Here is a 25,040-nt window from a genome sequence, read left to right as displayed (position 1 = left end):
GCTGAATCACGGCTTAAATAGGGCTGAAATCGGGCATCCACCTGCCCTTGTGGATTTGCCACACGAGCCTGTGGTATTTCCACACTCCCGTGTGGATTCTCTGGAATTCTATTTTTCGGCCAGCTGTGAACAGTATCTGCTACAATAATTCGGTACAGTACTCTGCTACCGTACAGGCCCGAAACACTCCCGAATCAAGGTAACATCAACGGGCACATGTTTACGCCGTAGATCGCATTGCTTTTTTTAATAATCGTCCTTATTGGTGAAGATCTTACTATCAATGCACAAGCCGGGATACTCGAATGTGACTGCCTTTGTGCCCCTCCAAATCATTGCGCTAGCTTGATTACATGAAAATTGGCACACATTCTAGCATCTTCAACCCGACTTATGTCTTCGCGTTTGACCTTTCTCAAGATTTCCTCCAAATAGTGCGTTCACGATCTACATTGGCTTCTTTCTTTAACATTCAGCTTCACAAACCTATATGCATGAAAGTAACACAAATGCATAAGTATTAGCGCTAAAACCTGATAAAAGTAATGCTCATCATAAGGAAAGAACACTTCACATTCTTATCACACAAGCACTTATCAGGGTCTTTTGACTGGACCAAAGGGTTAGATCTACATATAGGAATAGAATTTATCACTTGGAATCCCTAGAGCTTCTTGCAACTTTACGTAGTGTAAGGTATTGAGATTGGTTGATTTCTCCACCAGGACATAGTGTAGAGTTAGTCACGGTTGACCTTAGGTTTGGGATAGTGTATTTAAGGATGTCTACGACTCATAAGCATTAGTTATGAAGCATAATAGTTGGTTTTGCACTTGAAGCAATAATCCTAGGAGGAAGAATATCTGAGTACCCTACTTGTATCGATTGCCTTTTCTCTCATTTTATTGTGCCTCTCTTTCTTATTTACTTTAGTTCGTTTGCATCGATCTTTATCCACACCATTATTATTTCATCTCCACTTAGTTCAGTAGCAATCTTGGTGTTTCTATTCCTTATTCCCTGTGGATACGATACCGCACTCACCTGGGATTTATTACTTCGACAAACCCGTGCACTTGCGAGTCACATGCAAGGGGCGCTGTCAGAGAGATTAGGGGAATAAGTGGAAACAAGAAGAAAAAGATTTGTTCCTAAAAGTTGAGGTAATTTTTTTTTAAAATTGGCCTGCTTTGAATTTGATTTTCTTTCTATGAAATTGACTATGGTTGTTCAATTGTGATTAAGTTGTTCATTTAATTTTTACTGGGTGAATACTTATGAGGCCTAAGTTTTCAGATTATATATTCCAGTAGTCAATTGCAGTGTATTTATGTTAAATGTTACATTCTTAATTTATCATATCAGTGTTTATGCCCTTGATTACTCGTGATGAACTTAGAAGTTCAATTTTTCTGTTAAATCTTTGTTGTGATTACATTTCTTATAATCTTGATAAGGGCTTGTGTGATAAGAATGCGAAGTGTTCTTTCCTTATGATGAGTGACAAGGTCCCCTTGCGTATATCCCGCAAGTGCATGGGTTTGTCGAAGTAATAATCCCGGATGAGCGGGTATCGTATCCACAGGGAGTAGGGAATAAAAACACTTAATTTGATTCTTAGCTATGTGAAATATGAATAGTGATATGTGTGACAATGATTCAATTCTCAAGTAAAAACAACAAGTAAGAGAGCACAAGTAAAGGAGAAGGTAAGGCAATAGATAAATATGGGGTACCCGGATATTACTCCACCTAGGACAATCATTTCAAGTGCAATAACCCTCTATTATGCTTCCTAATCAATGCAAGTGAGTCATGGAAATCCTTAATTACATAGTCCCAAATCTAAGGTCAACTATGCCTAACTCTATACATGTCCCGGAGGAGAGATTAAATAACCTCTCAATCTCGCACTCGCATAGAATTGTAATAAGTTCTAGGGATTTTAAGTGATAAATCTCTTCCTAATTGTAGACATAACCCTTTGGTCACGGTGGAAGGTCCCTAACCACAATTAAGCCCTAGATACTAAGATCACTTCTACGCTTCACTCCGTTGCACCCGCAACTAACCCCAGCGGAAGGTCATCCCTTAGACCATTCACTCTATTGTAGCTGCAAAGAACTCGAGGAATGGGGGTAGAATCTAACACATCGGAGGGGAAAGGGGATGCTCCTGTACCTCTCGACTCACCCTCTTAATCCTCTCCAACCTAGCTTTGTCTAACACTCGTGATGTGTCACTCACTCACAAGGTTACCAACAAGAACTCTCAACCCTAGTGTCATACTAGGGGAGTATTCACACAATCAAGCATTCAAAGTTGGAACTCACAATAAACATCAATTAATTGAAAGCATAATAAAGAGATTCAACGAAAAGAATACATCCTAGGGTTCACAAATACCCAAGTACCCACTAGGGGTTTAGCTCTCCATGGAGCTAAGTACAATCAAAGAAATAGAATGTAAAGCAATGAATCCATAGAAAACCCCCTCGATAGTCGTGTCGATGGTCTTATGGAAAGTCCTCTACTCATCATCCAAAGATCCCCTTGTCCGGTATAGGATACGCCTCGACGGAAGCTCCCCTACCAACCTTCTTCCAAAGAGATGACGATGTCAGAGCGATAGAACCTCTCCAAAACCCTAGCCAATACCTCTCAAAACCCTAGCCGAAAACCTCTCTCAAGTTGGGGAAAAGATGGAGAAAAGAATAGGGGAAAAGATAAAGAAATCGGGGCTGAATCGGCTTTAAATAGGGCTAGAATCGGGGATCCACATGCCCCTGTCGACGCCCTTGTGGATTTTTCACACGGGCATGTGGAAATTCCACACGCCCGTGTGGATTCTCTGTTCTGCAGTTTTCTTGGCCGGATGTGAACAATGCTACTACAGTACTTTGTTGCGTTGTTGCTGCAGTGCTCTGCTACAGTATCCGGCCTGAAATACTTCCTGAATCCATACTTTCATCGAGGTAACGCAAACGGGCACACGTTCATGTCGTGAATCACTTTGCTTCTTCAATGATGGAAAAGTTGGTGGAGATCTTGTTCTATATGCATAAGTCGGAATGCTTGAGTATGACTACCCTTGTGCCCGTCCAAATGATTGTGCGACTCAAATACGAGGAGGTTGGCACACACTCTAGCATCTCACACCCGACCTATGTCTTTGCGTTTGAACCTTAGCAAGATTTCCTCTAAAATCGGCCTCACGCTGTAGCAAAAACTGTAGCAGGCACTGTTCATAGCCGGCCGAAGAAGGAGTTGTCCAGAGAAGCCACATGGGCGTGTGGAAATTCCACACGCCCGTGTATTAATTCCACACGGGCCGTGCGAAATATTTATAGGAGCGTGTGGATTCTCGATTCCAACCCTTTAAAAGCCGATTTCAGCCCCGATTTCAGCATTCTTTTCTCCATCTTTTCCCCAACTTGAGAGAGGACTGTAGCTAGGGTTTTGAGAGATATTGGCTAGGGATTGGGGCAGGTTCTATGGCTCCGACATCGGGCTCTGTTTGGAAGAAGGTTAGTGGGAGAGCTTTCGTCGGCACCGATCCGGCGAGGTATATCCTAGGCCGGACAAAGGGACCTTTGGATGAGTAGATGACTCTCGACAAGACCATCGTCACCACTATCGAGGAGGTTTTCTATAGATTCATTGCTTTTACATTCGATTTCATTGATTGTAATTAGCTCCATGGAGAGCTAAACCCCCTAGTGGGTACTTGGATTGTGAACCCTAGGATGTATTTGTTTCATTGAACCTTGTTATTATTCTTTCATTAATTGATGTTTTTATTGAGTTCTAATTTTGAATGCATTGATTGTATGAATAATCCCTTAGAGTGATACTAGGGTTGAGAGTTCTTGTTGGTAACTCTTATGAGTGAGTGACACACCACGAGAGTTAGACAAAGCTAGATTGGAGAGAGCTGAGAGGGTGAGTCGAGAGGTAGTGGAGCGTTCCCTTTCCTCTTTGGTGTGATTTATTCTTCCTCCAATTCCTTGAGTTCTTTGTGGTCATAGTAGAGTGAATAGGCTAAGGAATGACCTTCCGCTGGGGCTTAGTTGCGATTGCAATGGAGTGAAGCGTTGAAGTGATTTTAGCATCTAGGGCTTAATTGTGGCTAGGGACCTTCCGCCTGGACCAAAGGGTTAGGTCTACATATAAGAAGAGGATTTATCACTTGGAATCCCTAGAACTCATTGCAATTCTATATGAGTGCGAGGTTGAGAGATTGTTCAATTTCTCCTCCGGGACATGTATAGGGTTAGGCATGGTTGACCTTAGATTTGGGACCATATATTAAAAGATCTCCGCGACTCATTAATGCATTAGTTAGGAAGCATAATAGAGGGTTTTTGCACTTGAAACCATTGTCCTAGACGGATTAATATCCGAGTACCCCATTTATATCGATTGCCTTACCTTTCCTTTACTTGTGCTCTCTCTCTTATCTATTTTACTTTTGTTTGCATTACATCTTGTCACACAAATCACTATTCATATTTCTCTTAGTTAAGAATCAATTTAAATATTTTTACTTTCTACTCCCTGTGGATACGATACCCACTCACCTGCGATTTTATTACTTCGACATACCCGTGCACTTGCGGGACATACGCAAGGGGCATGGTCAAATCTCTTGTTTAATTTATCTATTTATTTATTTGTTATTTTTCAAAAATGATTAGTGTACTCTCATTGTAGGTTGCAATTTACTTTTATCAAAGTAATTTCTTTCTTTGTTGTAATTAGTATGTCATTGTAAATTGTTTTATTGTAAATGTTGGATTTTTGTTTCTTCTCTTTCTTGAATGAGAGACTTTACTACGATGAATTAATGCAGTCCTTTCTTGCTCCCCTATAATTTGTTGGCATGGATTGGGATGAAGCAACTTTCTTTCTCCTTATCAATGATTATTTCTAGAGAGAAAGATCCTAAAAATGATATCGACATCTACTTGCAACCTCTTGTTATATAGTTAAAGCAATTATGGGTCGGTGTTGAGACATACGATGCATCAATAAGGAGGAATTTTTATATGCGTGCTACCTTATTATGGACCATTAATGATTTTCCTACTTACGTAAATTTATCAAGTTAGAACACCAAATGAAAATATGCTTGTCATTGTTGTCTTGCGCAAACCTCTTTGAAATGGTTAACAAATGGGTAAAAGTCTTGTTTTATGGCACATCGGGGATGCCTAGAACATAATCATCCGCACAGATCCCAAAAACATCAGATTAATGGTAATGTAGAGATGCATGGAGCTCCTTCAGTTACTACTTCATTTGATATTTTATTAATATTAAAAGAGGTGCAATTTAGTTATTGAAACCAAACCAAATATAAATTTAAAAAATTGAAGACTAATAATGAACTAAAGAAAAAACCATGCTAAGTCTCCAATGTTGATGTAGATAGTGATGATGATGAACTACAGGAAGAGGAATCAAATGAAGCAGATTTGTGGAAGAAGAGAAGCATCTTCTTTTGATTTACTGTATTGGGAGCACAAACTACTATGCCATTACCTGGATATGATGCAAATTGAGAAGAATGTTTCTGAAAATATTGTTAGAACAATTCTTAATGTTGATGGGAAATCAAAAGATAATCTAAAATGCAGACTTGATTTGGTAAAGATGGAAATTCCAATGGTAAAACAAGACTACCACCCACTTCTTTGTCCATGACAAAAAAAAGAAAAAGATTTGTTTTGTCATGTCTTGAAGAATACAAAAGTCTGAGATGCTTACTCTTCAAATATATTCAAATGTGTAAATCAGAAGAAGTGATAACTTCATTATTTAAAATCCTATGACTATCATATATTGCTGGATGATTTTCTTCCAATTGCTTTGTGGTCATCCACGTCAAAGCAAGTGACTCATGCCATTTCAGAACTTTGTAATATATTTAAAATTCATTGTAGTATAGTTCTTAAGATGGAAGATCTTCACAAACTTCAATATCAAGTAGCAATAGCTTTATGCCACTTGGAAAAGATTTTCCCACCTTCATTCTTCACTATAATGGTGCACTTTGTTATTCATCTACCATTGGAGACAAAACTTGGTGGACCTATCTATTATCATCAGATGTATCCAATCGAATGGTATGATTTTACTGAAACATCAACTTGTTATAATGTCTTAACAAACAAAATTATATACATTAATAATTTCAACTGTTTGTTATAGGTTTATGCTGAAGTTAAAATCTTATGTGCGAAATAAAAGATATCTTGAAGGATCCATTATTGAAGGACTTTTAGCATAGGAATGTGTAACCTTTTGTTCTAGATATTTGGTTGATGTTGAAACAGTATTTAATAGACTTGGGAGAAATTTAGGACAAGTGCATGATGTGCTACTTGAAAACTCCTATTTATTTGAAAGTGGCAGAGAGCTATTAGGGAATGTTGAATTAGCAGAGTTGGATGATAGATCATGGGCACAAGCGCATCGTTATGTGTTATTACACTATGAAACTATTGAACCACTTCAAATGTAAGTTAAAAATTTTGCATTTCTGATTTGGTGAGTTTCAAGTTTTTAACATTTATTATCATTACTTGCAGTGAGTATAGAAATATCTTGAGAGATCAAATGCGAGGTTTGATGTTTAAATGCTTGTGATGTTGACAGGAAATTTACTGAAATTATAAATGAATAGATGGGAGAAACTATAAGCAACAAGCACATCTTATATCTTGAACAATTCTCTATTATTTTTTTAATAATTAGACTCATGTAACTTGTATATGTTTCTCATGGAAAAGATGTGCTAGAAGAAGTTAAAGTTCTTATGCAAGGTCCAAACAGGATAGTTAAAAGATATAAAGGACTCGTCATTAATGGATTTTGATTCCATACTAAATCTCAAGAAAGATTTAGGAGAACTCAAAATTCTGGATGTCTAGTTACTTCTTCAACAATGATCTGTGGCAGTGCTAGGGATGCTAATCCTTTGCAAGAAAATGTTGACTGCTATGGGGTACTTAATGATATAATCGAGTTAGACTATTTTAACAAGTTCAAAGTTGTGTTGTTTTGTTGTGATTAGGCTGATGTGAACAATAGTAAGGGGGCTCAAGAATTATAGATATGGTTTTACAATGGTGAATTTCACTCACACAAATCACAGTGGCGAATATATCCTCGATGAGCCTTATGTGTTTTCATCACAAATGAAGCAAGCTTTTTATTCTGATGATCCCAAAGAACCGGGTTGGTTTGTTGTGATACATAATCAACCAAGAGAGGTGTATGACATGGGTCATAACATAACAGATAGTGGACCTCAGACTGAATGTTTCCCTTCCACTCATAAGGGTATCTTGAACACTAATGATGATAGCCAATGGGCCCGTCAAGATGTTGATGAGGACATTTACCAGTTTCAAAAATTAACACTTTTTTGGTACCTATTGTACTGACTTTACTTGAATGACAAGTAAGCATTATCTTTTTGGTAATGTCTTGATCCCGATTTTCATTAGTGTAATATTTTTTCTTAAAATATTTCACAACTATTCTTCAATAAGTGTATACTTTTATCTTTTTACCTCATGTTTTAATTTTTTAATGCGCATAGGTATTAGCTAATTGTGTTATATAGTTTTCAATAAGCATCTATATTATGTGCAATATATAGATGTATGCTAATTTAGTTTGCTTTTGCTTTGCTTTATTTATTTTTCTTATGTTGAATAGGAATCTTATCCTTCTATAAAAAACATTCTTCTTTTTTGTTCTGAAGATAAACATGTTGTTGTGAAGTACTTTTAAGATGTTTGGTCTACTCTTGTTGCAAAGGTAAGTTTTGAAAAATCTCTGTTTGCCAAAACTGTGAAGACAAATACACGCTTTGAAGGTATAGTTGTTCTGTATTACGGTGCCTATCGACGCATGTATTGCTATATATTTGTTATTTTAGAATGTTTTGTTGTAGCCTTAAATAGTTTTTGTGTGTGTGTGTGTGTGTGTGTGTGTGTGTGTGTATTTGTGTCTTCAATTAATAAATGTAGAAAACTGGCTAGCAGCTCTGCTAAATTATGTTTGTATAGGACAATGAAATAAATCATGAAATGGGATAGTGATTATATATTTGATTAGAACTCTGTTAGCTATTTCACGTATTTTGCAAAATCATAACTAGAGAACTAGTGTCTTTAAATATCTACTTTTTATTTGGATGATAACATGAAACTATTGGTGTTCATATGTATATATATATATCTTTGTTCTTAATAGTATAAGCTAAAAAACATGAATGTTACCAGTACTGTCATCTACAATCCTTAAGATCTTAATCTTGGTGATCATAAAACACAGCTTTGTGCTTACTATCATTATTCCCTTCAAATTTATAGATTTTCAAAGCTAATTCCATGATAAGTGCTTGTGTATTACTAATACGAAGTATTCTTTTCTTACGATAATCATTACTTTTATCAAGTTTTAGCGTTAATGCATGTGTATTTGTAAACTTTCATGCATGAAGGGTTGTGAAGCCAAATATGAAAGAAAGAAGCCAAAGTGGATTGCGATTGTACTTTTTTTATGAAGTCTTGGAGTGAACAAATGTGAAGACACAAGTTGTGAGTGAAGATATGTGAATGTGTGCCAACCTACATGCGCTCAAGCAATTACAATGGTTCGGAGAGGCACAAAGGCAGTCACATTTGCGTATCCCGACTTGTGCAATGATAGTAAGATCTTCACCAATAAGACCTTTTAATGAAAAAGCGACGCGATCTACGGCATAGACGTGTGCCCGTTTATGTCGCCTCAATGAAAAGTGTGGATTCGGAAGTATTTTGGCGGAGTACTGTAGCAGGTTATTGTAGTAATTACTGTTCATAGGCTGCAGAAAATCAGATTTCCAGAAATCCACATGGGCATGTGGAAATTACACACGCCCGTGTGGATGCCCGATTCCATCCCTTTATAAAGCCGCAACTTGTACCTATTTGGGGATCCATCTTTCATCTTTTCTTCTATCTTTTCACCAACTTTCGGGAGGGCAGCGGCTAGGGTTTAGAGAGTCTTTGGCAAGTCTTTTGGAGTAGTTCTATGGTTTCGACACCCCGTTTCTCTTGTAAGATAGTTATTGGGGGAGCCTTCGTCGGCACCAATCTGGCGAGATGTGCCCTAGGCTTGACAAGGGGACCTTTGGAGAGGACGAGGCTACTCCACAAGACTATCGATACAAATACCGAGGGGATTTTCCTATGGGTTACATGTTTTTACTTTCAATTTCATTATTTATTGTATCTTGCTCCATGGAGAGATAAAACCCCCTAGTGGGTACTTGGATTTGTGAACCCTAAAATGTATTTGTTTCATTAACCTTTTATTATATTTTTCTTAATTTATGTCTTTAATTAAGTTCCAATCTTGAATTATTATTGAATGATTTCTCCCTTAGAGTAACACTAGGGTTTAGAGTCCATCTTGGTAATCTTTGTAAGTGAGTGACACACCATGAGTGTTAGACAAAGCAAGATTGGAGAGGGTGGAGAGGGTGAGTCGAGAGGTAGCGGAGCGTCCCCTTTCCCCTCTGGTGTGATTTATCCTACCTCTACATTCCAATAGTTCTTTGCGGTCTAAATAGAGTGAAGGGTTAAAGGGTGAACTCCTCTTGGGCTTAGTTGCACGAGCAACAAAGTAAAGCGTTAAAGTAACTTTAACACCTGGGGCTTAATTGTGACTAGGGGGTCTTTCGCTTGGACCAAAGGGTTAGATCTACATATAGTAATAGGATTTATAACTTGGAATCCCTAGAGCTTCTTGCAACTTTGCACAATGTGAGGTGTTGAGACTGGTTGATTTCTCCACAGGGGCATAGTGTAGAGTTAGTCATGGTTGACCTTAGGTTTGGGACCGTGTATTTAAGGATGTCCACGACTCATTAAGCATTAGTTAGGAAGCATAATAGTTAGTTTTGCACTTGAAGCAATAATCCTATGAGGAACAATATCCGAGTACCCCACTTTTATCGATTGCCTTTTCTCTCATTTTATTGTACCTCTCTTTCTTATTTTCTTTAGTTCGTTTGCATCGATCTTTATCCATACCATCATTATTTCATCTCCACTTACTTAAGTAACAATCTTGGTGTTTCTATTCCTTATTCCCTATGGATATGATACGCAACTCACCTGGTATTTATTACTTCGACAAACCCATGCACTTGCGGGTCACACGCAAGGGGCGTTGTCATTCCAAATCTTCTCATTCATACTAATTAGGAGTTAAGTTATTATGGAACTTAAAAAAACCATTAATGGTAGAAAGTTATTTACTGAATTAGATCACTTTAGTCTAATTGCTTCATGTTATAATGCAGATTTGATACCAGGAAGTGTCTAGTATGAAGGTAAAATTAAACTTGCATAATTCACAGAGGTTTGTTTGCCATGATGAACATTTTTAAGAAATAATGTTAAGTTGGTGTTTATTATCACTAACTTATAAATAATCAAAATTAAAGGCACTTGCTCTGGGAAGACCTTGAACCCTTGAAACAATTGGAGAGCACAAGTCAGACAAAGAAGGTATTGTATTTAATCTATGTTAATTGCTTATTGTAGATTTCATATCACTGTAGCTTTTTGATCAATAATGGTATCCGCTTTATTAAACCAAAGGGCATCTTTTATTTATCTATTTATTTAGTCTGCTGGAGTAGTAGGATTGCCATGGATAATGATAACTTTATATCGCTAAATATGAACCATTGATTGTCCAATGGATTTGTTATTAGGATTGAACTAATTTTCTTGGCTTATTTAATAAGATGAAACTTAAAGCCATTAGTTTTGTATACGGAATATGAATGAATAAGTAGAATGGATTCACACCCTGAGGAGTTTCACAAGCATAAACAACTCACATAAATTAATGCACATGGTTCATTAGTAGGATGGGTAAAAACTTATGCGTGGAGATTGACTAAGCCATCCCTTTTTGGGATGGAACTGTTAATACAACATCATCTTCTGACAAAGATACTTTTGCAGAACCAGAGAAGTCATTTACAAGCATTTTCTTTAGCATTGCTATTTAGTTATAGGCCGAGTTCCGTTAAATATCCATGTTGTTGTTATAAATCATTGAAGAATTTTATCTTGCAAATTTAGTTTATTTTCTTTCGGAAGTTAACCCAGATGCATGTTTTAAATCCATTTCTCCTACTTTATGTTGTCTTTAAAGCTCATTGATTACTGTGAGCATAAATAATTTTGCTCGCTTTACTTCTGAATTAGATTAGAACATTGTTGTTGCTCATATGGAAAAGGAACATTAGGAGATTAACTTGATCATAGAATTTGTATTTGATGCATGAATTTTGATTGAAGCTACTTTCTGGGATACAACATGCTTGTAGGAAAATGTGATTAGGTGCAAGCATGCCAAACCAAAGTAACATGAACTTAGATATTGAGTTATCTGAAAAACATTCAAGACACGCATTTATAAATGATTTGCATTATTAGCTTTTTCCTTTTCAATTAAGTACTTTATGTAAGCACATTCATCATTCTTACTCAAAACTCTCCTTGTACATGCATCTGTCCTTGATATATCTGATGAAAATTTGTTGAGAGTATTTGATTTCTAGGATGAACATTTTCTAAGCTTAGTTGCTTCAATTTGTTCACACATCATACTGTTATTTCCTTTTCAATTAAGTACTTTTTGTTGAAGTTTATGTAGTTGATGATGTTCCTCTTGTTAATTCATGGCATCCATGTAGCTTAATTGCATCTTAAATACATAGTTACTATCAATGGATGTGGCTCCTTATTCATTGTTATTCAATTCGGAAGATGTGGCTCTTTATTCCTTGTTATTCAATTGAGAAGTAGGAGAACTTGTTATAGTTAAGATCCATCTTTTGACTCCAACTTTATAGGATCATGTTGAAATGTTGCTTTTCCCATTCTACATAAGAGATTTTTGTAAGCACATGCTTTCAGCGTTATGAGTTTTGTTAATTTTATAGACAAAATTTTGCATTGAATTATTACTAGCAGTGACTGGAAGCTACAAACACAATGACTGTTGAAATAGATGAGCACTAATTATTTTAATATATGGTGTGGTGTACTAATGATCTTTCATGTGAATTATGAGAGCATGGATTTGTGTTATCTTCATACAACATGCTAGGTTTGAATTGGACAAACTCATATGTTCATACTCTAATTGCTTCTTTGCATCACTTTTTAATATATTAACTTGTTCTAAATTGTGATAGCATGTTTATATCTATATGAGGCAGATAGCGAGGAAAAAAATGCCAAAAATTAAAATTGAAGGATATGAAAATGGTCTTGCACGAATCTACTACTAATAATGCCGACGAGTGTAACATTGGTGGAGGTGCTAGTAGGAGCAACACCTGCATCTCCAATCCATCAGTCCCTCTTGGTACCAACAAGTCTACTCCAATACTTGATGTTCCTCCCCACTATTCAATTTCATCATCTTCAGCTAGTTCAAATCATAATGAAGATGATCCAAACCAAAAACAATAGCACTAGATTAGATAATGTTCCCCACGTCAATGAAGCGATAGAATTTAAATACTGAGTTAATTTCAGATTCAATCATAATTTATTGCATTTGCATTAATGTTCTAACTTTATAGTAAGATATAAATTATTTTAGTTCATAGGAATGGACAGCAGGTCAAACTACTTTGAAGAAATTGTGGTCATTATCCCCAGAAGAGGATTTTGGTGAGTAAAAATCATTTGGGACAATTAATTTGGCCCGAAGCATAAATATTGGCTGAATTTCTTCGAATGCTTACTCGAGCTAGTCAACAAATTGGGCTGCATTATGAGAGTAGGCATAAAGTGCCAAAAACATTGAAGGATGAATTATTCAAATTTATTTAGGTAAATCCACATAATTAAATTGTTCAAATGTTGTGGCTATAAATATAGAAACATTATTAAGTTATATTAATAAACTAAATTTGTTATAATGTTTTCAAATAGTTACGACTTGCTTTTCAAATTTCGAGAGAGTATGTGCTAAAGTCTTTGGGGGAAGAAATAGAGAGATTACAAGCATGATTTGAAAAAACGTCATTTCAAATGAGAAGATGGTTTGCAGGTGAACAAAGACAATCATCCAAATGCAACCATTCGATGGCAAAGGGAACAATTAGTCAATTTTTGGTGTTCAACGAAAGGAAAGGTATGAATAGTTATTTTACGTACTTTATTAAAATTATCATTTCTTATTTATAATTTAATATACATGTAATTGAGTATAATTCATAAAAGCATGGGGTTGCTAGTAAAAAGCAACAAAAATGTAGTCATACATCTGGATCATAGAGTTTTGTGAGAAAGGAAAAGGAAATGGTAAGCAACTATATATTAAGCATTAAATTGTTAGTATGAGTTATAATTGTTGATTTAGTTTTTTTATTTAATTCAATGATGTGTTAAAGTTAAACTCTTGATGTTTGTGTTTCAAACAAATTTTTGTTTAATTACTTATAGGAGGTTAGCAATGGAAGAAAAGTAGGATGCCTTGAATTTTTTAAAGCAACTCATATACAAAACTATGGTTTCTCAAATGAACATGGAAACTGGACAAATTATGGTAATAATTATGTTTATAGTATTCCATACTTCATAATTTGTTTTGAAATATATTACTTCTTTAAAAATGTTTACTTTAATATATGTAGGATAAAGCAAATGAGAAGTCAGCTGCATGTGAAACACTAGATGAGGATATGCAAGTAGTTGAATTTGAAATTTTTGACGAAGTGATTGGAAAAAGAATGATGTGGGCGTGTGAGAGGTGTTGGATTAGGTACAACACCCAAAAGTTATTATGGTGGTACAACTAGTAGAAATTTTGCTGCTTCAAGCACCCAATCAAGTGAATTTGTTGAGAGATTTCATCAAATAAAACAACAAATGCAACAAATGCAACAAATGAAAGACGAGCTTGACCAAGAACATGCTCAACGTGACCAAGAACGTGCTCAATATAATGCTCTTCTTTGGCTTTTACAAAATCAGTTTCTTGGAGTTACTATTTGACAATGCCCTTTTGCCTACGAACCGCAAGTGCACGGATTTTTGGAAGTAATAATACACTGCTGAGTGGGTAGTTGTATCCACAGGGAATAGTGATCAGAAACACAAAGATTTCTATTTAACTAGAATGAAGATGAATTGATAGTAGTGTGAACAAAATCAATGAAAATAGAAATAAGGAAAGAAGAAGGAGGCACGGGTAAATGATAAGAGAGGCAATCGACAGAAAGTGGGGCACTCGGACATTGCTCACATTAGGACTAGTGGTTCAAGTGCAAGACCAACTATTATGTCTCTTAGCGATGCTTAATGAGTTGTGGAAATCCTAAAACACACGGTCCCAAACCTAAGGTCAACCGTGACTAACCCTATACTATGTCTCAGTGGAGAAATCGCTCGATCTCGAGCCTCACAGCTGTAAGGTTGCTTAAAGCTCTATAGACTCCAAGTGATAAACCCTATTCTCTAATATAGATCTAACCCTTTGGTCCGATTCGAAAGACCCTAGTCACAATTAAGCCCTAGATACTAAAGATTATGACAAGGTCCCCTTGCGTATATCCATGAAGTGCGCGGGTTTTGTCGAGTAATAATCCCGGGTGGCGGGTATCGAATCCACGAGGGAGTAGAGAATAAAAAAATACTTAATTCGATTCTTAGTTATGTAAAAGATCAATGATAATGAGTGTGACAATGATTCAATTTTCAACAGTAAAAGCAACAAGTAAGAGAGCAAAAAGTAAAGAAGGGGTAAGGCAATCGATAAACGATGGGGTACCCGGATAATACTCCACCCTAGGATAATTGTTTAAAGTGCAAGAACCCTCTATTATGCTTCCTAATCAATGCAATGATGAGTCATGGAAATCCTTAATTACATAGTCCCAAATCTAAGGTCAACTATTCCTAACTCTATACATGTCCCGGAGGAGAAATTGAACAATGTCAACACCTCGCACTCGCATAGAGTTGCAATGAGCTCTAGGGATTCCAAGTGATAAATCTCTTCTAATTATAGACCTAACCCTTTGGTCGAGGGTGGAAGGTCCTAACCACAATTGAGCCCTAGATACTAAGATCACCTCAGCGCTTCACTCCGTTGCTGCACGCAACTAAGCCCTAGCGAAGTTCATCCCTTAGACCATTCACTCTATTATGGCCGCAAAGAACTCGAGGAGCGGAGGTAGAATCTATCACGCCGGAGGGAAAGGGGACGCTCCACTGTACCTCTCGACTCACCCTCTCAACCCTCTCCAGCCTAGCTCGTCTAGCAGCTCGTGGTGTGTCACTCACTCACAAGGTTACCAACAAGAACTCTCAACCCTAGTGTCACTCTGGGGAAATGTTCATACAATCAAGCATTCAAGGTTGGAACTCACAATAAACATCAATTTATTGAAAGTATAATAAAGAGGTTCAAAGAAACAAATACATCCTAGGGTTCACAATACCCGAGTACCCACTAGGGGTTTAGCTCTCCATGGAGCTAAGTACAATCAAAGAAATAGAATGTAAAAGCAATGAATCCATAAAGAAACCCCCTCGATAGTCGTGTCGATGGTCTTATGGAAAGTCCTCTACTACGTCGTCCAAGGAGTTCCCTCGAGTCCGGGTATAGGATACGCCTCGACGGAGCTCCCTACCAACCTTTCTTCCTAAGGAATGACTATGTCGGAGCCGTAGAACCTCTCCAAAACCTTGGCCAATACCCCTCAAAACCCTAGCGAAGCCCTCTCTCCAAGTTAGGGAAAAGATGGAGAAAAAGAATACCAAAAATCGGGTGCTAAATCGACTTTAAATAGGAGTGGTATCGAGGCGACTACGCAGGGCGTGGATGCTCCATCGCCCGTGCGGGAATTTCCCTGCGGCCGTGGATAATTTCCACATGCCGTGTGGATTCTACATTTCTCGGTTTCTCTGCTTTGTGGCGGTCTTTGCTACAATATATGCTACATTATTGCTACAGTATTCGACCTGACTTCCCAATTCCATACTTTCATCGGGAGTAGCATAGCAGGGCACGCGTTCACATCGTGGATCACTTTCTTCTTCGATGGTGTACATGTTGGTGGAGCTCTTGTTCTATGTGCATAAATCGGGAATGCTCGAATGTGATTGTCTTTGTGCCCCTCAAATGGATGTGCCCACTCGAATCTGAGGAGGTTGGCACACACTCTAGCATCTCACACGACCTATGTCTTAGCGTTTGAACCTTAGTAGATTTCCTCCAAAATTGGTGCATTATGATCCACATTTGGCCTATTTCCTTCATACTTGGCATCACAACCCTACACGCATAAAAAGTAACATAAAAACACACATATTAGTATAAAACCCGAGAAAAGTAATGCTGAGCATAAGGAATGAAAGCGATTCGCATTCGTATCGCACAAGCACTTATCAAACTCCCCACACTTAGCTTTTGCTTGTCCTCAAAGCAAACATTAAAACATGCATACGTATTAATGATGAAAATATTGAAGAGTAGCTTGGCCTTAGGTTCACCAAGGTATACAACGGAAGTATTCTACAATGAAGGAAAATTTCAACACTAAATACGAAAAAATAAATGCTCTAGCTAAAAACTTGAATAAAAAAGGACAACAAACCCATATTTCGTGTATGTGTGTGAACTCACTCAAAAACAACCAAGATATACTCCTCAAAGTTCTAAGTGCAAGGGACTTGTTGATCTACAAAAGTGACAACAATTTCAAAGATGGTAGTAGCTTCACATCCTCTAAGGTAGCCCTTTTCCAAGCGGCCTAAAGGTGGCTTTTAACACTTTCAAGGTGGTAGCTCTTTCTACCAGTGGTAGCTTTCACTCATTCTATAAGATAGCTCTTTCTCTCATTAGGGCATAACTAGTATCCGACTTATGAGAGTAGATTCATACTTTATAGGTGGTAGCTCTTTCCATCCAACAAACACAAATAAACAATAACACTATTTTGTTCCTTCTTTTCATTTTCATCATTTCTTTTTTAGAATATAGCACAAGAAAATAAACCTAACTAGTCCCTTTAACATCGAACATGAGTTTCCAATAGAGTTTAAATAGTGAGTAGTGCACTAAGTGTAAATCGGGCAAAAATTCCTAAAAATTCAAGCAAGAACTAGAGCATGAAAACATTCAATGTTAGAAATTCTCCTAAACTCAAGAATACAATCATTACAACTAAGGTGAAACTCCATTGGCTATGTGAGCATATGACAATCAAGAACAATAGAAAAGATGTGCGCACTATGAAACTCCCTCCTTCACACTTATCTTGTACATTGTCCCCAATGTACACATGCAAGCTCACTCAAAATATACATCCTTCAAAAGCAAATGTGGGAGAAGCAATCAAAACAATACTCCCCTGACTCCTAGTGTTGCGTTAGATGAAGCTAATTCCATGGGAGAAGTGTTCCGACGGGTTGAGAAGCTCACACGGCCAAGTACCTCAGCAACTTAGCCGTGCCCATGACTAAGTCTCAATTCCCAAGAAGACAAGACCATCTGCACGCATACAAGAGGGGGGTTCAGTGAAGCTCAATAAAGATGAAATAACTTGAGTATATATAAAAGATGAAGCAATGAATACGACTCGATGATGCGAAAATGAAAATAAACTCAGAAGGGGAATCCTTTCTGAGTGAACAAGTCTAAAAACAAGAAAAGTAAAATAAAAATGCAAGAAAGTAAAGGGAGAAGTCAATTGTGCGATCTTTGCTCTCAGGGCTCCTGTCTTCTGCTATCTTTATTGGAGATACACATGGTGGGTCCACTTAGGTCTTTGAGGGTCGAGGATGGAGGTCTTTGGAGGCCGAGGGGGCTGAGAAGTCCTCGAGCCGCAATACAAATGATGAGTGACGTCTCGCTCTAAAAATCTGCTTGTAACTGCGTCGAAGCAGCGCCATGAACTACGTGTCTTGAGTAGTCTGCGTAGCCTAATCTCGGCATCCTCAGCTCGGACCACCCCTATAGCATTCTCGAGGCCCTCACAAGCGATCATTGGCTCGAGATGGTGGCTCCCTTTGGAGGTGCCTCATGTCTCCCATCGTTCTTTGGTGAGGCTCGGGAGGCGGGTGCGAGATGCTCACAGCTACATCATCCTCATCTCAGGCTATCTCTGCGGGTTGGTAGTATTAAAAGCAAAAACCCTTGTCAGAACCACTGCGGACCATGCCCATCAACGCGTCGTCTCTGAGACTCGGGGGCAGCGGTACAGCTTATCTTCTGGCCCCTACAGAATCGAATCCAGAGACCCATGCCCGGCACTATCTGCGTAATGTAGGGGCCCAGAGAAGATCAGCTCGATCTAGCATAGTATCCACGATGTCGATGTACTACGCGAGGGATGTGCCCTAAGTGAATCGGTGAGTGTTGTACCATCGAGTACAAAATGCGGTAGCTCTTGTTGACTCGAGGGACACCGAGTACTATCACCAGGCCCATTCACCCGACCTACTCATAATGGCATGCAAGTATCTATATCGCGGTCGGGAAAGGCCGTGGCCTTGGACACCCCAGGCTCGTCTTGACCTTGTCCACATAACACTCATGTAAGCTCTGCGGGGTCGAGGTTCCGAGGTGTCGGTCGGTAACTTTGCATATTCCTCTGTATCTGTGAATGCCTCTTCATACAAGCCAAGTAGTCTTGAAAGAATTGTGTAATGCTCAAGCTATGGTGGTGTCCAAATACTATGAATTGAACGGTGTCCACAATGTCGAAGCTCGCATACGATCTATCAAACTCGAATGATGATAACACCTCAGATTGCAAACTCTCGGGATGGTGGCTCTCTAATCGTCGACAACTACAGCCAACCACCTTACGAAGCGAGGATCCTCGATCTCATCGACAAACTCATCTCCTACTGCAGATCTCGCATGATATAGTGGGTGTCTAAGAATCGAGTGCGCCCAAAAGCGAGAGCCTTGGCAGTGCTTATAGCGAACACGATGCTCTAGGGATTGCAAACCGTGTGCCCTCGAGCTGGGGAGGGCGACTCACGTGGTATCTTATCGACTTGTTTCTTTGACCTGGGTGCCGTAATGCGCAAGATTTAAGCGAAATTGATCAAACAAGTTGATAAACCAATGCTTGCAATCCACACGGTCATGTGGAATTTACTGCGCATGTGGATCCACGGGGCGTGAGAACCGCTGACCACGCTTCGACAATCCAAAAATAGAACCTAAATAATACTTCTAACCGTTCTAAACGCATAAATCATCTTTCCAATTGAAGAAAGCGAAGCATTATTAACCGAGGATTGATCGATAGAAACCATGAATTGGCAAGGAAGATGATAAAAAAATAACTACCCGAGCGATGGGTGAGAAAATGAAGAGCCCGGCTGAAAACTTCACTAAAATCCCACCAAATTAGCACTCTGAACTTGGAGAATACTGTGAGAGTGTTTTCAGGCGAATAGAAATCGTGAAGAGGGAGAGGAACTATCCTCTTTTAAACAGAGCCACGACTTTTGGCGTTACTGTGCATCCAGCAGGCGTGTGGAAATTCCCCAGCGTGCACCTCACTTCAAAAAGCACTACGGGGGCATGGCATGCCCACAGTGCTCTTCGGAAAAATGCTCCTTTGACTCGACTTCTCTCGCAGGGCGTGCGAGAATATCACGCCCGTGGCCACGACCCTGGCGGCCGCATTCCCCATATGGCTTCCACGGACATTCGAGAAAAAAATACTAAGTGTTTCACGCGCCCATGCGAAAAATTCCCCACGGGCGTGGACATTCACATGCCAAACTCACGAGGCGGCCACTGCCCTGTGTCTTCTCGAGATGGAGAGAACTCATCTGCGAGTTTCCTGCAGGCGTGCGGAAAGTACCGCGGGTGCGTGGTTCACTAAAGGTGCGCTCACGGGGCGGAGTCCACGCCCACAGTGATGCTCTCGGGAAAAAGCGCCCTTCTGCGGGGACTTCACCGCACTGCCGAAGTACCCGCAGGCGTGTGGCGGTGGCATGGTGGATTCACGAGGGGTAGCCCTGCGCCCTGTGCCTTCTCGGATGAGCTCGCGGTCTGCACCCCCGCAGGCGTGTGGAAATTCCACTGCGTGTGTTCTCGGATGACTTAGAAAAATCTGCGGGGCTCTGAGGAAAATTTGCGAACATGTTTACACACTCGGAGCACGCCCTATTGTGCAAATTTTACCGATTGAAAAATATAAAATAGAGCTCGAAAATGACCAAATTTTTAGCCAATCCCTCATAAAACACACGATGAATTTTAAAAACCCACAACAAAATCACAGCACAAGCATCTAAAAATTACGACACCAACACTTAACAATTTATTCATGCAAAGAAACTAAACTAAATGATAAGAAAAGCGATGAAACACTTGGGTTGCCTCCCAAGAAGCGCTTGTTTAACGTCACTTAACTAGCGTATCTTGTCTTACCTCACGGGGGTTCATGAATGAAAAGTCGCCCTCTTACCCATGGCTTGGAAACATGATGTGCAAAGTCTCTTGAGGGTAGAGTGTGTATTATCGGGACTTGATTGCCCTAGCAATGGTTCATCAACTTTTCTTGGTTCATGTACGTCTCTAACGAGTCTTAGAGCATTTTTTCGATGGCGTCTCCTAGCCCTCTTCATTTTTCGAACACCTTCTTCAATATCCCCGGGGTAGATGTTACTTCTTCAGTCGACCCAAGCATCATTACTTCCTCATTGCTCTCCTTTTGGTGGAACAAACTTTCATATGGATCCGGGTTGAACATTTCCTACATGTATTCATCAACAAGCTCATCAGTAGTGTCTAGAAAATACAAAGTGTCAACAAAATCGAGAGAATCCCGCATGGCTTCGACAAGAGCGGTAAGTGAGTTTGTCATCTCCAACTCTCAATGTGAGCTCTCCGCCGTCCATGTCAATCAATGATTTGGAAAGTGCAAGAAGCGGTCTCCCAAGTATCAAGGGTACATCCGCATCCTCATCGACATCTAACACTATGAAATCAATCAAAAAAATGTACTTGTGCACCTTGACAAGCACGTCTTCAAAGATACCTCTCTAATGTCGCACCGTTCGGTCCGCCAATTGTAAAGTCATCAGAGTAGGCCTAGGCTCTCCCAAGCCTAGCTTTTGGAAGAAAAGTGTATGGCATGGCGTTGATACTTGCCCACTGAATCCACTGAGTGCCATTTCCTCACCTAAGTTGCCGATGTTACGGAATGATGAAGCTTCCGGGTCTTTCTTCTTGTTCGGCATGTTCTTTTACAGCACCGCCAAGCATAAAGCATCTAGCACCACTAAAGCACTCTCCTCCAACTTCCTTTTGTTAGTCAACAAGTCTTTCAGGAACTTCGCATACTTAGGCATTTGAGCTAATGCCTCTACAAAAGGAGATATTGATGTGGAGTTGCTTGAATAAACTCGAGGAACTTGTTATCTTGTTCAGTCCCTTGGTCATTCTTCAATCTAGAGGGATAAAGAGATTCTTGGGTTGAAAAGGTGGGGATACCACCTCTTTCTCTTTCTTTGCTTCCTCCTTAACCTCTACAACCTCGGGTGCATGTTCTTTCGACTTCTCATTCGGAAGCCTCCCTTCAACCTCACGACGACTTCTCAAAGTGATCGCCTTCACATGTTCTCTAGGGTTGGTTTCCGTATTGCTTGGTAAACTTCCATGTGGCCTTTTCGGAGAGACTTCGCGATTTGCCCCACGATTTTCAAGGTTGTGCAAAGAGGCGGTGTCGCTGCTGAGTGTAGCCTCGGTGATTCAAAGCCGTGTATTTGCAGTTGAATAAATCTAGCCAAGTGCTTCTCTAAATCCGTCATTCGGGTTTCCAAGCCTGAAATTCTGTTTTCCACTTGAGGGACTTGTTGTTGTTGTTGGAAACCCGGTAGCCCCATGGCCTTTTGTGGTCCTTGATTACTCCATGAAAAGTTGGGTTGATTCCTCCAACTTTGAATTGTAAGATATTGCTATATGGGTTCCCTTGAGGGTCTCATGCCGTACCTACAAAGTCAACGTTTTTCCATGAAGAAACATCACCAATAGCGATCGGACAATCGGAGGGATCATGTCCTCCACCACAACCCGGTGCGATTGCTCACGGCCTACAACTCTATTGAGCTATGCGATCTAGCTTCTTACTAAGACTCTCTACTTACGCCATGATGAGGGTTACGCATCAATTTCATGGAGACCGGCCACCTTTTTCTTCTCCTAGCATTCCATTGGTAGCTATTTAACCCCATTTCCTCAATTAATTGATGAGCCTCATCGGGAGTTTTGCTACCTAAGGTACCTCCTGCTGTCGCATCCAAGAGTTGCCTTGTACTCGGGTTCAAACCATTTTAAAAAAATTTTGAACAATCATCCACTCCGGGAATCCATGTTGCGGACACTTTCTCAGAAGTTCCTTGAACCTTTCCCATGTCTCGAATAGAGACTCCAATTCAAGCTTGCACAAAGGATGAGATCTCATTCCTAAGCTTTTCGCGATTTTTCCAGGGAAGAAAATAACGGGCTAGAAAAGCTTCTACCATCTCCTCCCAAGTAGTGATTGATGCTCTAGGTAATGAGTGTAGCCACTGCTTCGCTCTACCCTTCAAGGAAAATGGGAAGGCTCTCAATTTGATGGCATCATCCGTCACCCCATTTATCTTCAGCATATCGCTCACCTCGAGAAAGCTCTCTATGTATGTGTTTGGATCCTCATCAGCAAACCGTTGAGTGTGTGGGCTGCTACAACATATGGATGAATGCCTTCTTTAGCTCGAAGTTTTGAGTTGTAATGTCGAGACGCACAATACTCGATTGTGTCCCCAACACTAAGATCGGCATAGTCGGTTAGTGTTCGTTGTTGCTCATTTTTGTTACGCCATGTTTTCAAATTCCTCACCTTCAAATCCAGTTTGAATTATGTTGTTTCTTGCCGGGAGTTCTTTCCCTTTTTCTTCTAAGTGTGCGTTCAAGCTCGGGATCTCCTTCAATCGATATTGATGAATTCCCTCGGGTCATAACACTGGAGCTACACCAAAAAAGAAAAAGAAAAATCAGAACAATGATAGAATAAGAAGGCGTGAAATAGAATGTGTGGTGAAATAGCTAAGAAAAACAAAGTGCAAAAGTATCTCCTAGCGCCTACTCCCCATAGCGGCCAAAAACTTGACAAGTTCCCCTTGCGTATATCCATCAAGTGCGGGTTTGTCGAAGTAATAATTCCGGGTGAGCGGGTATCGAATCCACAGGGAGTAGGGAATAAAAATACTTAATTCGATTCTTAGTTATGTAAAAGATCAATGATAATGAGTGTGACAATGATTCAATTCTCAACAGTAAAAGCAACAAGTAAGAGAGCAAAAAGTAAAGAAGGGGTAAGGCAATCGATAAAGATGGGGTACCGGATAATGCTCCACCTAGGATAATTGTTTCAAGTGCAAGAACCCTCTATTATGCTTCTAATCAATGCAATCGTGAGTCAGTGGAAATCCTTAATTACATAGTCCCAAATCTAAGGTCAACTATGCCTAACTCTATACATGTCCCGGGGAGAAATCGAACAATCTCAACACCTCACTTTTCGCATAGAGTTGCAATGAGCTCTAGGGATTCCAAGTGATAAATCTCTTCCTAATTATAGACCTAACCCTTTGGTCAGGTGGAAGGTCCCTAATCACAATTGAGCCCTAGATACTAAGATCACCTCAGCGCTTCACTCCAGTTGCACGCGCAGCTAAGCCCCAGCGGAAGTTTATCCCTTAGACCATTCACTCTATTATGGCCTAAAGAACTCGAGGAGCGGAGGTAGAACCTATCACGCCCGGAGGAAGGGGAAGCTCTGTGCTTCTCGAGCTCACCCTCTCAGCCCTCTCGACCTAGATTTGTCTACGCTCGTGGTGTGTCACTCACTCACAAGGTTACCAACAAGAACTCTCAACCCTAGTGTCACTCTAGGGAAATGTTCATACAATCAAGCATTCAAGGTTGGAACTCACAATAAACATCAATTTATTGAAAGTATAATAAAGAGGTTCAAAAGAAACAAATACATCCTAGGGTTCACAATGCAGAGTACCCACTAGGGGTTTAGCTCTCCATGGAGCTAAGTACAATCAAAAGAAATAGAATGTAAAAAGCAATGAATCCATAAAAGAAACCCCCTCGATAGTCGTGTCGATGGTCTTGTGGAAAGTCCTCTACTAAATCGTCAAGGATTCCCTCGTCCGGTATAGGATGCGCCTCGACGGAGCTCCTACCAACCTTCTTCCTAAGGAATGAGCGATGTGGAGCCGTAGAACCTCTCCAAAACCTTGGCCAATACCCCTCAAAACCCTAGCCGAAGCCCTCTCTAAAGTTAGGGAAAAGATGGAGAAAATAATACCAAAATTGGGGCTAAATCGACTTTAAATAGAGAGTTTGGAATCGAGGCGACTACGGCAGTGGATGCTCCAGCGCCCGTCTGGAATTTCCCACTGCAGGCGTGGATAATTTCCACATGCACGTGTGGATTCTCTGTTTCTCTGGTTTCTCGTAGCTTTGTGGCGGTCTTTGCTACTAATATATGCTACATTGTTGCTACGTGATGATCTGACACGACTTCCCAATTCCATACTTTTCATCGGGAGTAGCACAACAAGCACACGTTCACGTCAGTGGATCACTTTGCTTCTTCGATGGTGTACACGTTGGCGGAGCTCTTGTTCTATGTGCATAAGTCGAGAATGCTCGAATGTGAGCGCCTTTGTGCCCCTCAAATGGATGTGCCCAACTCGAATACGAGGAGGTTGGCACACCTCTAACATCTCACACGACCTATGTCTTAGCGTTTGAACCTTAGCAAGATTTCTTCAAAATTGGTGTATTATGATCCACATTTGCCTATTTCCTTCATACTCGACCTCACAACCCTATCGTATAAGTAACATAAAAACACACATATTAGTGTAAAAATCCGAGAAAAGTAATGCTCATATAAGGAATAAGGA

At 39.7% G+C, this 25,040-nt stretch overlaps 1 non-coding gene and 1 pseudogene across 1 annotated transcript; both read left to right on the top strand.

Moving 5' to 3' along the window:
- LOC120265063 overlaps nt 1-25,040 on the top strand; it is a 45,588-nt pseudogene that overhangs the window by 10,659 nt on the left and 9,889 nt on the right.
- On the top strand, nt 22,440-22,547 carry LOC120266121. The gene has a single exon (XR_005537963.1). It is a non-coding gene; the product is annotated as a small nucleolar RNA R71 (small nucleolar RNA).

Source organism: Dioscorea cayenensis, chromosome 7, assembly GCF_009730915.1.
Source record: "Dioscorea cayenensis subsp. rotundata cultivar TDr96_F1 chromosome 7, TDr96_F1_v2_PseudoChromosome.rev07_lg8_w22 25.fasta, whole genome shotgun sequence".
Lineage (NCBI taxonomy): Eukaryota > Viridiplantae > Streptophyta > Magnoliopsida > Dioscoreales > Dioscoreaceae > Dioscorea > Dioscorea cayenensis.
The sequence above is the reverse complement of the archived record's forward strand: the minus strand, read 5'-3'. Positions and strand labels throughout refer to the sequence as shown.